Raw genomic sequence first — 15642 nt, 5'->3', positions numbered from 1 at the left:
GTTTTTCCCCAGGTCCAGATTGCTTGGTAAACAGTTAAAGATTGTTCTTAACTGAGGGTTCATAAATGGTCTCCCAAATGCTCACAAGGCACATTTTGCCGGTGAGTTGTGAAATTGTTCATGCCTTTTATTTATTGCATTGGGTTTAAATTCAAGCAGATAAATCAGTTTTTCTGTTTCCTGGTGGCTATAGATTTAAATTTGCCTTGAGATATACAGCATCCATTTCAGAAAATGGGACCCATTTGGTCTTGATCCTGTCTGCCGCCTTCTGAACCGTTACCCTAATGTGGTTCATGTATGCCTCAATGTACTTTTATAATGGATGGTAAATGGCATGGCCACTGTACTGTATGTTTTGAAAGGTCATTTTGATGCTATTTTGAGTAGAGTGTTGGCCACACTAGCCTTGGGGAGGTAGTTAACCCATTTTTATTGAAGACCACCAATCCTGACTTCTGCAATAAAATATATTGCCACTCATTCCATGCCCTTTCAGTATCGGGGTCTGGACTTTGAAAGGTGACATTTTGTGTGTGTGTGTGTTCAGTGTTCAGTGTTCAATGTATTTTTGGATTTTTGCAGGGTCCCTACCAATTTAATCTATGACCCTTAACTGCATTCACCCACCATTATCTCGGGAAGTGTCAAGAGTATAGACTACTGAATACAGATCTGTCGGTGTCGGTACTCACTGCGCAGACAGAGTTTGTGTGCTATTGAGCCCCGTATACGCAGTATGGGAAAAGACACAAAAGAAGCACTTAAGTTGCATCTCGCTTTCTCCTTGTGGTTGGTCTCCGGAGGCCAGAAAGCCCAAGAAAAGGGGGCTCGTATGACGCACACTGGAACACGAGAGTGTGAGGTCACTTTGAGCGAGGCTGCCGCACCGAGCTGAGGCTGACCAGCAAATGAGCGTTCTTTACACCCCTTTGTTCATGCTGTGGTCTGCCATTTTCTAAACAAAAAATAATATACGTGATGTGAACATACAGTTCCTGGTGTTTCGGGCTTAGTCTTGATTTATACAAAAGAAATAAAGGTTACACAATTCTATCCTAACAAGCAGTCTTCTCTGATTTGCTGACTTGAGCTGTGCCTGTCGGTCCCAGAAGGTCCTCTGCCCACATCAGCTTCTGCCCCTCTGACGTGTTCATTCTGATTTGGATGGAAACCCTTAAAGCGTGAAGCACATAGACATTTGATTTGCACACGGCTCAGAAAGCACGTGCTAGTCACCGCATGGGGGGTAACCTGTGCTCACCTGCTGCTATAGCTGTCTGACCAAGGGAGAGGGGCTGTGGCCGGACTGGGAGACTATGCCAAGTTTCTATCTGGCACCGAGAGCAAGAGCAAAGTGATTTCTAAATCCAACAGATTTTCATGGACCACGAAGCATCAAGAAAAGCAGTTTGTGATTTGAATTACAAACAGAGAGAAATTGCTCTTGATTCCCCAGCTGGAGTTGGTGCTTACAAAAATAATGATAATCTTGTGTCCTCCACCTACATTGTATTTGTTTCTGTGTAGCTTCACTTCAATTATGCACAGCTAAAAATATATATTGAAGATTTTTTTTAAGCCACATAAGCATTAAAATATCTGCGATCAGCAAAGATGATGAAACTACAAATTAATCTTGACTGAAAATGAGGGGGGAGAAAAAATAAGCATTGAATTACAAATGCTATTTACGAGTTAACAAAACCGGGTCTGTGTGGCACTTTGCAGTAGTAAGTGTTTCTTTATTAGAAGAGGGCTTTGGATTTGAAGAGTGTGGGCCTACAGTGGACACGAGGATTTGAGAGCTTTAAATAGTTCCACCTGCTCGTTCGGGATTACTATAAAGCGATGGTGTGCTTTGTTGGGTTAAATCTATCCGGGTGAAAGGTCTTTCTGTGTGTACTCCTGGGGCGTGTCTCTGATCTCCTGACCTAGATGTTTGAACACGAGTTGGGAAACCTGGATGGATGTTTTTGTTTTTTTGTTCGCCTCCTCTTCAATCACAGAATATTTCCCCACTTTAAGCCATTATTTTCTTCTGTCATCTACAGGTTTTGTAGAGTAAACTGTAAATGTTCCCATTCTGTAATAAGACCAATAACTTAAGAGCTCAAGGTAATCCACAAAAGGAAACCTGTATTGCTCGGTGTGGTGGTCATATTTCTGTCTATAGGCTGGAGATTTCAATGCAATGTAAATGCTGTACTTGAATTTGTGATTCTCAGTTGGATCAGTGAGTGTGTATGTATAGCTGTTTCTTAACACCAACATACCTTGTTTTGTTCAGCTTGCCACACCATTCTACTGTTAAAACCCCCACAAACTAGGAAACAAATGGTGTTTATTTTCATTTGTCTTTCTGTAAAGCAATGTTTGCTGCTTCATGATGTACAACACATGCTCTAATAATAAAAACACAAACTGCAAAAAAAACTGTCCCCCATTAGGGTGAAATGAACAACACTACCCCCTGCTATTTCAGACTTGATAAACATATAAGCACTGTTTCATGCGAGTCTTTGGGCTCCAATATATTTACTCTAACAGCAGGTAGATGGTTGACTCTCCAACAAGCTGTTACATTTTCTGAAGTTAGACCGGGCAATTTTTATTCCAAACCACATGCCTTGTGTTCTGGTGACATTTCATTTTGGTATGTTTTAAATAAGCAGTAAATTAAATGAATGCTTGCATGCAAAAAATATATTTAAGATCTGCTCTGGAGTGCTGACATTTTTCAGAGCTGATATCTCCCCAAGATCCGGTCCTTAAATGAACTCTGAGCTGCTCATAGGACTTCATCACTTTATCATAACATACTGCATGATATTAAATTAAAATTGATCCCCATGTTATTTCCATATCCAGGCATCCATTGCACTGCCATGAATTCAGAAATGGAATTCTCAGACTCGCAGGGGAGACCGCAGTGCCGCTCAGATTCATCAGAAGACGTTTATTTGCTGCCGGTTGGGCGTATAAACTGAAAAGCAGCAGCTTACCCAGAGAGAGACGCTTTAATATTGCTTGACTGTTTCATTAAGAGTTTGCGGTAAGGGCATGCAGTCTGTAAAGTAATAAAGAGTCCTGTCCAGATGGTCGGAAACCCGTGTTGTACAGTGCTGTCTCTTCCAGAGGCTACCAAAGTAGGTTTTGTAATCCTTTTAAACAAGGAATGAGGCCACCACGCTCTTAAAGAGAAAGCTGCACTGCAGTCTCATGGCTCTTCTTAGCGCTATAAATGCAGCAGCGTGCAGCCAACTCACTGGTTTCAAGCTCCTTTTACATCTATTGTGCCACATACGTAGTAAAATCTTTTTTAACCAACACATTGATAGCCAGAGGGACCTCCCCCCACTTCTCTGAGAGGGTCACGTTGTTTAGGAAGCCCATTGTGCAGTACTCCCTCGTGTCTTTAATTCTGGCAGAGCTCGCTAGAGTTGTGCCAAGTAGCTGACATTCGTGGAGGACCCACAGTGACGGCCAGCTGGTCTCAAGGATTCTGTGGGCAAAGGGATGCAGTCAACTGCGGTTAATTTGTCTCACTGGGGTTAAGCATTTTTCCGCTGTGCCGGCATCTGGTGGCTCCACACTACCTGGGTGATTGGTTCACAATCCCCTGAAGTCATCAAGGGAAAAGCGGATCTGCCTGGCTGAGGCCAAGGGTCACCCTTCAGAGTTCAAAATCAAACCAGCCCTGCTGTATTGAAGGGCTTTCTGTAATCTCCAAGGGTTGCACACCCTGCAAATGATTGACATCGTACATAATTCCATCTTGGGCTTTTATCACACTTGTGTAATATCTGGTTGACATCTCACAGGCTTGTTATAATACCATTAAGCCAGTGGCTTAGCCAGTTTATTTTCTCACAGTATTATGCATCTTTTATTTAAAGAGGTGTGATTTAGTTTTGTCTATGTGGGGTGGGGGAGGACTATCTTTTACTGTTGGTGCTACTGTGTGGAGAAATATATTTGGGGTTCCATTTAAAGACCTACAGCATCGTTCTCCATTTGGTTAAAATGCAGCCGTTTAAGCTGACTGGGGTGATTCTTTAGGTCTGGTTACGGAGCCCACTGGTCTGTCATTGGAGTCCAACCAAGACATCCGAGTCCAGGCAGGTTTTCAGTCCAGGCAGCACCTGAGTGTGAAAGTGTGGACTTGCTGTCATTTTCACAGCATATTAAATCCATGTAAGAGTTGTTCAAGTGCATTAAGCAGGCAATTTATATAGGTGAGCGGGTAGAAGGGCGACATCAAAATGGTTCCCTTGCACAGAAGAGTTATTGAGCACAGAATCCATTCTGAATCATTGCAGTATTCCTGCCTCGGCACACTGGATGGTGACAGAGAGTTCAGTGGTGTGCCTGTCGGCAGCCAAGTATAGCAAGGCTGTACTGACATAGAATGGAGATTTCTACCTCAAAACAATCTTGGTGTTGGGCAGCTTTTCATTCAGTTCTGCAAACTCAGCCCTGCTCTACACAAACCTTTTAAGACCACAGTACATGGTGTAGGGTTAATACGAACCCAAAAGCAGTAGAGCACCCAAACACATGGAGGCAGACCCAGCTGCTTGGTTTGTGCTCTTGATTTGTTTGAGCTCCAGTCAGACTGCAGATGCACGTTTCAAATCGGTCTGCTGATTGTCAGCCAGGACACCAATATAAATATAAAGCTTGGACCAGTGGTCAATCATAAAAAATGTATAGGATGCTTAAATGAAATGCTGTTAAACATTGCAATGTTGTGTATTTTGAAATCTGTATTCAGGCAGTGCTGGAGGCAGTTGTAATTGTTTCAGTTAATCTAGTTTGTGCATTTGTAAATCTTGTTTTAAACCTTGCTTAACTTCCAATAGTTAACTTTATTTTCCCTTTTGTAAATGTATTGTTTAGCTGCAGACCATAACTGAATTCATGATATCCGACAAGCTGGTCTTGCATCAAGCTGCCGTGTAGGTCAAGTTTCCAGCATTCGACAGTCACTTCTTGTTGGAAGGGGAAAGAAAATTACATCGGGCTGCTGTTTCATCTTTGGCTCCGTTTCACCACCTGACCATATTGGCCCCTCTGGTGTGCGTGCGCGTGTTTCTGTGTGTGTGTGTGTGTCTCTCTCTCTCTCTCTCTCTCTACTAGGTTCCTCAGACAAAGTTCAGTGTCTGGACTGAGAACCCAGCACACTTTCTTTCCCCCTTAGTGAGCAGTGTGTAGCAGCACTGTAACCCTCAGCTCTCCAACATCGATAACTTCCTCTCATTTAATAGAGGATCTCCCCACTGGCTCTTTTCCTTTTTTGTTTTCCTATTATCAGCTGTCTAATTACATTTTAATTTGCTTTGTGGTAGTTTATACTGCACCCCTTTTTAAAAGCTATTGTGCCTGAAATAAGTCATGATTAACTTTGGATATTACTGTTGGTGTTTGCTATGAGGGTACCTTGAGTAGGACTTGATTAATGGGTTTGCTGTGGTCTTTTAATTGCTTTAGGGATTCAGAATACTGTTTGTGGCATAAAATACAATGTAACGGTTATGCTTTTGAAAATGAAACCCCTACAAATGTGTATAGTACATGTGGAAACTGTTCTGTAGCTTTAATTGTGGTCATGAGCCCGTCTTCACTTAACAATAGGCTCGATACTGCCTAGTCAAAAGACCAGCAGGATGTCTTAGAAAGTGTAGTTAATGAACGTGGGCGAAGCTACACATTAGGAGTATCATGGCTCACTGCCGGGGACTGTTAGAATGTCTTTATTTACATTGGCTCAAAACATGGAGAAGATGAAGAGGAAGTGGGAGGAGGGGCGTAAATCACTTTTGTGGATTATTATGGGCTGGCTTTACTCCACCCAATATGCCATATATTTTCACGTTTTCCTCTGCGTAAAAACCAAGATTAATCAGTCCTAACATAGAGAAATACGTCGGTGTGTGTGATTTAGATCTGTACAATGAATTCCTGCTATTCTGTCATAGTGGTGATATTGAATTCCTGCTTTTCAGCTCAACAGCAAAAAGTCGTCTTATTTGAGGGAGACCACCAGGCCTGCGCCTCCCATCCAATCGATGGCAAAGCTCTTTCAAACAGCGGCTCCATGCAATTAACCAGAACATGCAATTATGAAAATTAGGACTGCTTCACAGTTGTGTGCAGTTAAATGGAATTGGGAATTATAATGGACTTGCTCAGGTGGAATAAATAGTGTTCTCTCTGAAAGAAGAGCAGAGTGGCTCTTAAGAGGACATCTTTTATGATGCAGGTTTCTACCGATTGAAGGAGTAATTGCTAAAAATGTGAACTGCATTTTGTTACCTCCAATTTCATGGTTTTACATAAATGGTGCTTTCATTTTAGTTTTAGTTTTGTCATATTTGTTTACGATCTGGTGTTCTTCTCTTAAACGCACGTTTGCGGATGCTACATTTTGCAGAAAAGCATGTATAAAATATCGGGAAAAACTTTGGGATGGTTGGGGGGAAATTTGGGGAGGCATCTGTCACCAATTAAATTTCAGTAAAACCCAGACAGATTCTAATGTAGGACCTTAACTGCAGTCACCTCCTTAGTTGGTTAATTACATTGATTAATGACCATTTAATTGGGGAGATGGCTGTATCATTGTCAATCCCAGAACAAATTGCAGACGCACACTTGTACGCCAAGGCTTCAGGAAATGCTGCTTATTTTTGTAAGATTTTCCTACAGAGGATAGTGTCCGTGTCTGCCTCCCTGGTAATGCCTCTTGGTCTTATTTGATTAAAGTAACCAATGTAGGTTTCTGTAGGCCAACAGAGCTCTATAGCTCAAAAACTACAATTATATACTTTTGTAGATTTTGTAACTATTTCACCAGTCACGTAATGGTGTAAAACAAAACAAACTGAAGGTAGAATAAGAGAAAAAAAACAACCTTAATCCTCTTTAACAGTGTTATGTGCAATTAGGATTTGTTTTCCTTTTGCATACAAGCATTAGTATTTCTACATGATGAACATGAATTTGTGAATTGAATTATACATTCAGGTACTGTCTGATATGACTGCTGTTTTTAGTTAACAGAACTTGGCACTTGTGGTTAATGTAATTCCACTCAGGAAAAAAAAATAGGACATTCAACTATCTGTGTTGCCAGATTTTTGTTAAAAAATGTATCCTTCCTGGCAGCGGACCGGGTCTAATTAACTGTAAAACGGATCAAATGGTTTAATAGTCATTTGGAAACTCATCGCTTGTGCAATAAACTCCTATGGTTACCAGAAGGTCACGATTGCTCAGGGAATTACTGTTAGACTTCCGGAGATGAGCCACATCCTTTATGAATAAATGAGACCCAACTCTTGTGCGATGAGGAGAGATTCCTTGTAGAAGCCAAAACTCTCACTAGTCACATCAGATATTGTTTTTCTTTTTAAAACGCACAGAAAGTTGCTATACTCCCAAACGCTTTTATCTACTTCTTGTTTACGCTCATTATTCTCTTTGAAAACTAGCCTCAAGTGGAGACTGGCAGTAAAACCTTTTCCAAAACTAAATGGCAGCTTTGCTCTCACTCAGATTATGAAAACCAGTTTGTGTTTCCAGATGACTGGGATTGCTTTGGTGGCACTGAAAAGGATTAACACTACAGCAATACTTATGGGAGAGCATCACAGAGGGTGACCGTTTACTGTCCAATTGTAAGGTTCCTTCCATTCCTAGGATGTGAGTCCGCGGTGTGGATTGGGGTCAGTTTCTTGAAAGTAGATGCTTGTGGAAGATGAAATGTAATAGTCTGTTGAGTTGAGTTCATCAAAACACAGTAGCGCTTATCGCAGCAGCCTTTTAAACTTTTGCAGTAGTGTTCTAGATATGAACTGTTCATGTATGAACTGTAATGTCAGTATGTCCGTTTCCCAAGGCTGCTGGTAACACCCAGCCCAGCTAGAGCCTCAGCCCAGCAACTGTTTTGTTATAAATAATGCTTGGTCTTGGGTTACATCCCAAGTGTCAACGCAGTGCCCTCTGTTCTGGATTATTTGAAGTTCTTTATAGGAAAAGGTTGTTCCTTTCCTTCTGGGATAGGATTTTGCAGCTCCTGTTCTTGAGAAATTGTCTTCTGGCCTTCATATATTGCCTACTATTGCCTTAATTTGTCACAGTTATGGTGATATTTAGCTGTTGATTTTAAGGATGCCTATAAATTGATTTGGGTCTCTTCAGGACCAACGTTGGAAAACACTGTCCTGAAGTCACCATTCTGGAAAAATGCAATGCTACATTTTCAGACTGGCTTCTGGATTAGAGGCCTGAATTCCTCCCAGGTGTTGGAGTGCTCCGACCGCTCTCGTGTACTCATGTCTACAGATATATGGCTGTTAAAGATATGAAGCTCACCAGACACCAGAATAGTTCAGTCTCGTCTTAAAATAAAAACCCTAATGGAATGCAGATTGGACAGAGCAGGCGTTTGCTGCGAAAGCTGAGATGGTCACATTGCTTAAAATCCTCACATTTCACTGGGACAACAGGAGAAACGCAAATAGCCCAGTCTGTCCATAGCTTTCTCCTCTCGTGACATTAAATTTAAGAATTGCGTTCAGAAGAAACTAATTCTGTCCGCGTCAGCCTGGTTGGCATGAGTTGCCTTTGTCATTTTGACCTTGAATAGTGTTTGCATCTCCACACTATTTCTAAACCCTTTTTAATAGGCTTGGCATGTCATTTTGTGCTTAATAAATTGTATAGTTCTTTTTTGTTTTAATAATACTCAGCTCAATGGTAAATCCAGATGTCTTGCCTCTGATTATTTAATTGGAAAATAGAGTATGAAAGATTCAACTTGCAATTTTCTTAATAGCACAATCTGGGCATAATCCATCGGTGATCTCATAAAAATCTAACTTCTCCAAAAGCAAAACTTTAGTTTTTTGTCCGTCTGCTGGTAACTGAAGGAATGAGGGTAAAAGTTGAGTTCTGACAGCTAGAACATTCAGCATTTGCCATTTATTTATGTATATCTGCCTATGCTGCTGAAGAATAATTATTGATTTATGGGTTAATGGCTTGGGTTTTCATTTGTTGATATGTGAAGTGACGTATGGATTACTAGTTGAATGAGACCTATCTTGTAATGCATCGATTGCTCTTTGTGGTCCTGGTTCACAAGACCGCTGATAAATCTGATTAGGAAGGGATTGTACTTTTGTTCTGTTTTGTTGTCATTGTGATGTTTTACTCTGGTATTTTAGGGGATAAGAGGGACTTTTGACTAAAGCTGGCGATTTAAAGCAGATCTCTCCATCGCAAATTCTAAGCCTACAACTTGATGACGCTTTGGGTAGAGGCAAAAACCTTCTGTCAAGTGTGCAAATGAAGGGGGCTCAGGCTTAATTTAATGTGGTCCTGTTGTCAGAAAACATTATTCACGCATTTCCATGGCAAGAGTGACGCATCCCGTTTATTACACAATGACACTGGGTGAGGGATGGGTGAGGATTACATCTGAAGTCAGTGGTCACCCCTGGTTTAAGACCAGTCAGTGTTGCAACTCAAACCAAATGGCAGAGATGAGTAGAATATTAGTTGCTAAGTACTGACTTGTTACTTATGCATATTGTAGACCAATCAGCAGTGCAGCTTCTTGGCTGAAGGTTCCTGGTGCCTCTTCCACTTCTAGCTCCAGTCTGGCTCCAACCTCGGCTCCAGGCAATGGGAATCCCGAGCCGGATCCTGGAAATGTCCTCATTAAGAATCTTTCAAAGGAAAAACTTCTGTCTTCCTAAAGTTTCTGTAATGTAGCTTACCTGCTGTCTCCCATTACCCCATGTCTTTGTAAGTGGGTATCTTTCTGCTAATGTGCCGCTGTGTGTGCCCAGAATATTAAACACACTGTTATCTGCAAAGTCTTGGAAGCATGCAGGCATTCAAAAAAGAAAATCTCTCGAGGGAGTGGCATAAATTTGGAGTTTGTGGCCCCTAAGAGAGCTATTTGAGGATGCAGCATGGTTTAATGCGAGATGTCAAAGAGGATGATCTACTTTAAGATAGAAAGCTTGAGGTTAGCGTCTGTAGGCGATATCTTGGAAAAGAATCTGGTTTATGGGTGTGGGATGACAACAGGGTTATAGAAATGAAATCTACAGCAAAAATCCATACTTCCTGGACTGTCTGATCGGAGGGTTTATTCATGGCCATGTGGAGCACAGGGCCTTGTGCTCAGGACTGCATTGACAGCTCACTGATTGGTGGGACAGCTCGGTGACACAGATGTTTCCCATCTGCCTTTAGATCAGGCGCAGGATGGAGCTACCAACCAAGTATGCAGTGGTAGAACAGCTTGAGGAGATTAGCAAGTGGGGTGAGGGAGCATATTTCAGCTATTTTTTTACCATCTCTGTGGTGGATTAGAGATTTATGTCGGTGGCCCACTGCTGATGGTCATTCGGACTCATTTGCACATGGCTGGAGTGTTACTTAATAACACGGGCAGGAATTGTGAAGGACAACTTCCAACTGCTCCATACTCGCATCGTTTACCATACGCTCGACTGGTGACTTGCACTGTTGATGGTTAGACACCTGCATAAACAAAAATGAGTTTAAAAAGTTTAATATTCATGTTTGTTTAATAAAAGATAAAATGGCATGTACCAGTAATATGATTTGTATTTATTTACTTTTATTTTCAGCTATTTTAATGGTAAATGTCAAACTCCTTTTTTCTTTCCCTCTCCAGATTATACCTTTCAGATATGTGCAATGAAATGTCATCAGCTAACTTGGTAAACTGTAATTAATGGGCTAATTTTAGAGGTAGCTGAACATCAAAATACATTCAGATCTAGAGCTTAATTTCTGTTGAAATCTGTTCAGTGCAAAAAAATAAAAAAAAAACACAATCTGATGTGAATGACTTAGCATGAATTTGTCACCGATTTTGTCAGAAGCATGTCTTTTATGGTGACAACTTAAGTGTTCTTCAATGAAGCAGACGGCAGAGTATAGTTGAATCTGGAAAGGGTACCATTTTATTTCTAAGGTGCTACATTACATAATTTAGACTTGAATTGGATTTTGTGATCAGACTGACAGCATTTACAAATTATATATAATAACTACTTTTAATTTATTTGGATTCAAGGATTTTTGTTGCCTCTTTGCCACCCAATTTCCAGATCATTGCTTCAATATTGCTTCAATCTTTCTCCAGCATTGGGGGGGGAGAGATCTTACAGGGGTCCTCTACGATGAGCACACGAAGAACATCAGAGTGAAAAACAGTGTGGAGGGAGTATTTAAAGCTAAATAGGAGGTGGTGGTACAGGGTCAATTTGTAAAGCTTCAGAACATTTGCCATCCACACAGTAATTTTAGTTTTTGTTGGTTGTAACTCAGAATTAAGAATAGCATGGCATGACTTCGGTTAATTACGATGATCATTCCGGTCTGGTATGTTTGTTTTCAGCCGAGCTTGCCGACACCCACTCGTGTTCTCCAGTGTGCCTCTGACCTCAGTTTGGTGTTCAGCGCTGCTCAAGGAGAAGTCACGACTGCTGTCGACACACTTATTACATATGGCCACCCCCTCGGAAACCACAGAATCCTCCGCATCTGGGTTTCTTGACTTTTGTGTGTTTTTCCCAAGATGCTCCTCTTTTTGTATACTTTGATTCACTGTGTACTGTAATAGAACACAGCGTGGAAGTGAGGCCTCCTGTGAACTATGAATTATAATTTGAGTCTGTAGTGGAAGTCTGTCCCCTTTTATAAACGTGTTAAGGGATACTCCAAAGTGGCACATACACTGTAATATCGGCAACAGTTTTCTCAACGTCGGAAAAACTATTAACATCACATGCTGCGATCAGATGATATTGATTCATCAAAAGGCTTTGCAATACCAATTGTGTGTCTGTGCAGTGTTTAGTTGTTGGCAGTGCCATAGGGTGCATTATTCATTACTGTAATGCAGTATTCTTTGAAGTTATGTGGTTGACATTTTTACCTTCCATGAAACCCTCCATCAGATATGAAAACGGTCATCTTTCTATCCAGAGGATTTTGGAAAGGTAAAATGAGGATTTTCTTTTCCCAGAGAGAGCCAGTATGAGGTACTTTTATTTGAATTGTGACCCTTAAAAATATGCTGGGATAAATGACATGTCCAGATGTGCTTCTTTTTTGTGTGCATTAGAATTGGGAATCTTAGATGTGTAAAATTTATACTTTTTTCCATTTAAAAAAAAAAAAAAAAAGAAAAGCAGTAGGAATCCATTACACAATTCAAGCTAATTAGTTTAATAGCACCCTGGGGTCCTATGCTGGCAGATTTAACTCTGGCCGAGATTGAAGAAGAGCTAGATATGACGCAGGTTCCTCAGTGTTTTGAGTGATGAATTATTTTTAAGCATCTTTATTATCTTATAGCTAATTATAGTAAATACATTTTCTTAACAGCCCATCAATTTATTGTTAACTTTTTTTTTTTTTTTTTTTTTTTTTTAAAAGGGGCATTCAGGATTTGTAGCATAGATGTTTAGCATTTGTAGTAATAAGATAGCCAGCCTGTCTTACAGATGATAATTTAAACGCATGTATAAGGGAAGGAAAATTATTTCTGGGCAAAGTGGACGTCTTTGTTTGGGGAGAGGAACTGTTTGGCGATGTGTCTAGGAATTTCCTTTAGAGTACAGACTGCTGGGATAAAACACCATTTCCTTTTCAAGATGACTTTTGGGGTATACAGTTGCTGGGTGAACGAGGGGTCACTTCAGCTTGGAAAGGGAGTGCACAATGCATTGAGGAGAAAATTGTGTAATTCTGTCTGGCTGCAGTGTGGGATGGTACAATTACATAAAGGGAGGTTTTCTTGGGAACTCCCTGAGCTACTGAACTGTATCACTTTCAGGAAGACCAGAGGCTCGAACTGAGTTATGCAGAATAACAATAAACATTAAAACAATGAGCACATCTGCCACTTGGGGTGGGTATGGACAGCAGATGGTAGTGTAGTTTTACATCTGACAAGCAAGAATCTAAAGATACCATCAGTCTTCATTATTTATTTGTTATACAGGTATATTCTATTATTCTCCACATCTAAAATATATTCTACAGTGTTTTGTTTCACTTATTTGCATTATTTTATGTCCAAATCACCTTGGACAGAGGTTGCTGACAGATAAATAGATAATGATCTATAATAAAAACATCTGCTGTATATGCTTAGACATGCTATACTGTTAGAAAAGGACAGAATTTTTGGTTTTGGTTTACAGAGGTCAAAACACATGCTTGGGAGTATTTTGTCAATTGAATAGCTTTTAAAATGTTTGGGGGAAAAAACTAAACAAAAATCCAAAACAATCCATCCCATGGGCTTTGAAAAAAACATGTGTAGCAATTGGCGGTCTTGAAATGTTTATTTTTGATGCCACATGATCAATTTCCGCAGGATCAAGAATTATATATATTTTTAAAAATGTTATTTAGCACTCCATCACACATGAAAAAGGGTGTTAATTTAATCTGGCGAGAGTGCAATTCTCTTTGCATGGAGAGAGCGAGTTGTCTTTCCAACACATTTAGTTTATCAAGGCTTCAATTCCCAGGATGAGGATATAAATTTGATTCAAACAAACAAGGCAACATGAAAGTGTGTGTGGAATCTCGGGTGTCAGTTTCTCCTGACCCGTATACTCAAATTTGAGATCTGAAGTGAAATTCTTGTTACTGAGATCAGAAGAAGCTGTTCCATAGTTCTGCAAAGGCTGTAGGACAATGGGAAGCATGGGTCCATCTAAACCATGCCTGGTACTGGTTTGTAAAAAATGTTCTTATAGACCATAGGTGTGTGAGTGTGAGTGTGTTTCCCTCATTTATTTATTTCAGTATCCATTTCCTCTTGAAGTATAATGTAGCAGTTGCCACTGTGTGTTTAACCCAGTACAGATTAATTTGCAGAGGACAACTTGATTTATTACAATAGCGACGCAAGTGAATATTAAAATAGTGTTGCAATGTATTTCAGTGCTTGTCATGGTATACCTGATCTGTGCAAAGTCAATGGTAGAGTAAACTGCACCTGCAGCCACTTGTACAGGGTTAGACAGACAAGTGATTTGACATGAGGGGTGAGTCTCCAATAGGGTCCCCAGAGGTTAATCTGTGTCTGTCCATCACTTTCAACCTCCTTTTCATTTCAGTTAATTTTTTAGTGAAAGATGAAAATGATTAATTATTCAGAAGCTCATGCACTGCTTTCATTTTTTTCCTCTCCATTTTCAATCAAAAGCAAAGTGTTTTGTGGTTCACGTACTGTTGTGGACCATCATCTTTCTATAATAGACTAATGGTATGATTCTGTTACGTGAAATGGTGGATTTTGATTCATTTGTAATTACTTCAGTAAGTTTGCTGACTCGGCTCCTCTAAGAGACAATGCGCCAAAACTCTTTGAATCTGGACAGGGCAGAAAGTGCAGAACTAAATAATATAAGATTCCTCTCAATGGAAGGGTCAATATTAAGTGCATAGGGGCTCTTGATTAGTGATTACTCTATCACTTTCCATTTTATCCTCGATAAGATATTGACTCAATTCTTGGAAAGTTGAGACGACGCCTACGTTGCATTGAACACTGTGTACTCTATTATTCCAACACACCCACATCCCTGGCCCACTGACATTCATTTCAGTAGGGAAAATGTCACTCAGAGAAGTGTCTTTCATGTCTCTGTAAGCCCAGGCATTGTGCAAATGAGACTGTAGGTTTTTGAGCTCTGTAGCGGGTTTGGAAGTTTGGCTGACTGGTCTCCTGCGCACCTTTTTGTTAGGAATGACCCCCGCAATTACTGCAGTCTTTAGAGTGCCCAGTTGAAGTTCATACTTTTGAGTTTTCTGGCATGTCTTTTGTGATCATTTAGTTTAGTTTTTATTAATATAGAAGCAATCTTCCAGGCTGAAGTCTTGTTTGTTGATATGCCAACATGGCTATTCCAGTTTCTACTGCGAATTGTGCTCTCAATGAGGAGAAAACAGGGCTGCGCCAACACTGTTGATAGTCATGGAAAGCTAGTGTTTGATATGCAGAGGAACCTAGCGATCTCCTTGAAGACTAGTATGTGTGACACTGAGCAGAAGAAAATAAAAGTTATTTTCCAGTGAGATCATATTCTATCTCTGGGTATTAAGACCTATATTTCAATTAAATTAATAAAAATATGGTGTATAGGATGAACATAGTTTGCTTTTGGAAATGTGCATGGAGGGGCTGGCAATACTTTGAAAGGGAGGGCTTGCTTGGGGGGGGGGGGGGGGGGGGATGTTGTGAAGACTGCTTCTGCCATTAGGAGGTTTGCCTGCTGTTGTGGTTTAGTGATCAGTATGATGGAAGCAGGCCATTCACAAAGATCTGAGGCATGTCCTTCCGAGGGTCAGCCAGAGTGTGACCACAGACATCCTGGCCTCTTACAGCTCCTTCTATCAGAACAGCCATTTCAAAATGTAATTTGAACCCCTGTCCCTTACACACACACACACAAGCCACCTACCCTTTGCCAAACGCTCCCTCCGATGTTTAATGTTTGATGTTTAAAATGCTTTGTGGGTCCCTGCTGCCAGATCTCAAGGCACATTGATTTAATATTTAACTTCTCT

General features: G+C 40.5%; 1 protein-coding gene across 1 annotated transcript in view; it reads left to right on the top strand.

Annotated features, from left to right (window-relative positions):
* Window positions 1-15642, top strand: part of zdhhc8b (zDHHC palmitoyltransferase 8b) — a 70209-nt gene that overhangs the window by 36868 nt on the left and 17699 nt on the right. The gene's annotated exons all lie outside the window — the stretch shown is intronic.

Source organism: Amia ocellicauda, chromosome 17 (genome assembly GCF_036373705.1).
Source record: "Amia ocellicauda isolate fAmiCal2 chromosome 17, fAmiCal2.hap1, whole genome shotgun sequence".
Taxonomy (NCBI): domain Eukaryota; kingdom Metazoa; phylum Chordata; class Actinopteri; order Amiiformes; family Amiidae; genus Amia; species Amia ocellicauda.
The sequence above is the reverse complement of the archived record's forward strand: the minus strand, read 5'-3'. Positions and strand labels throughout refer to the sequence as shown.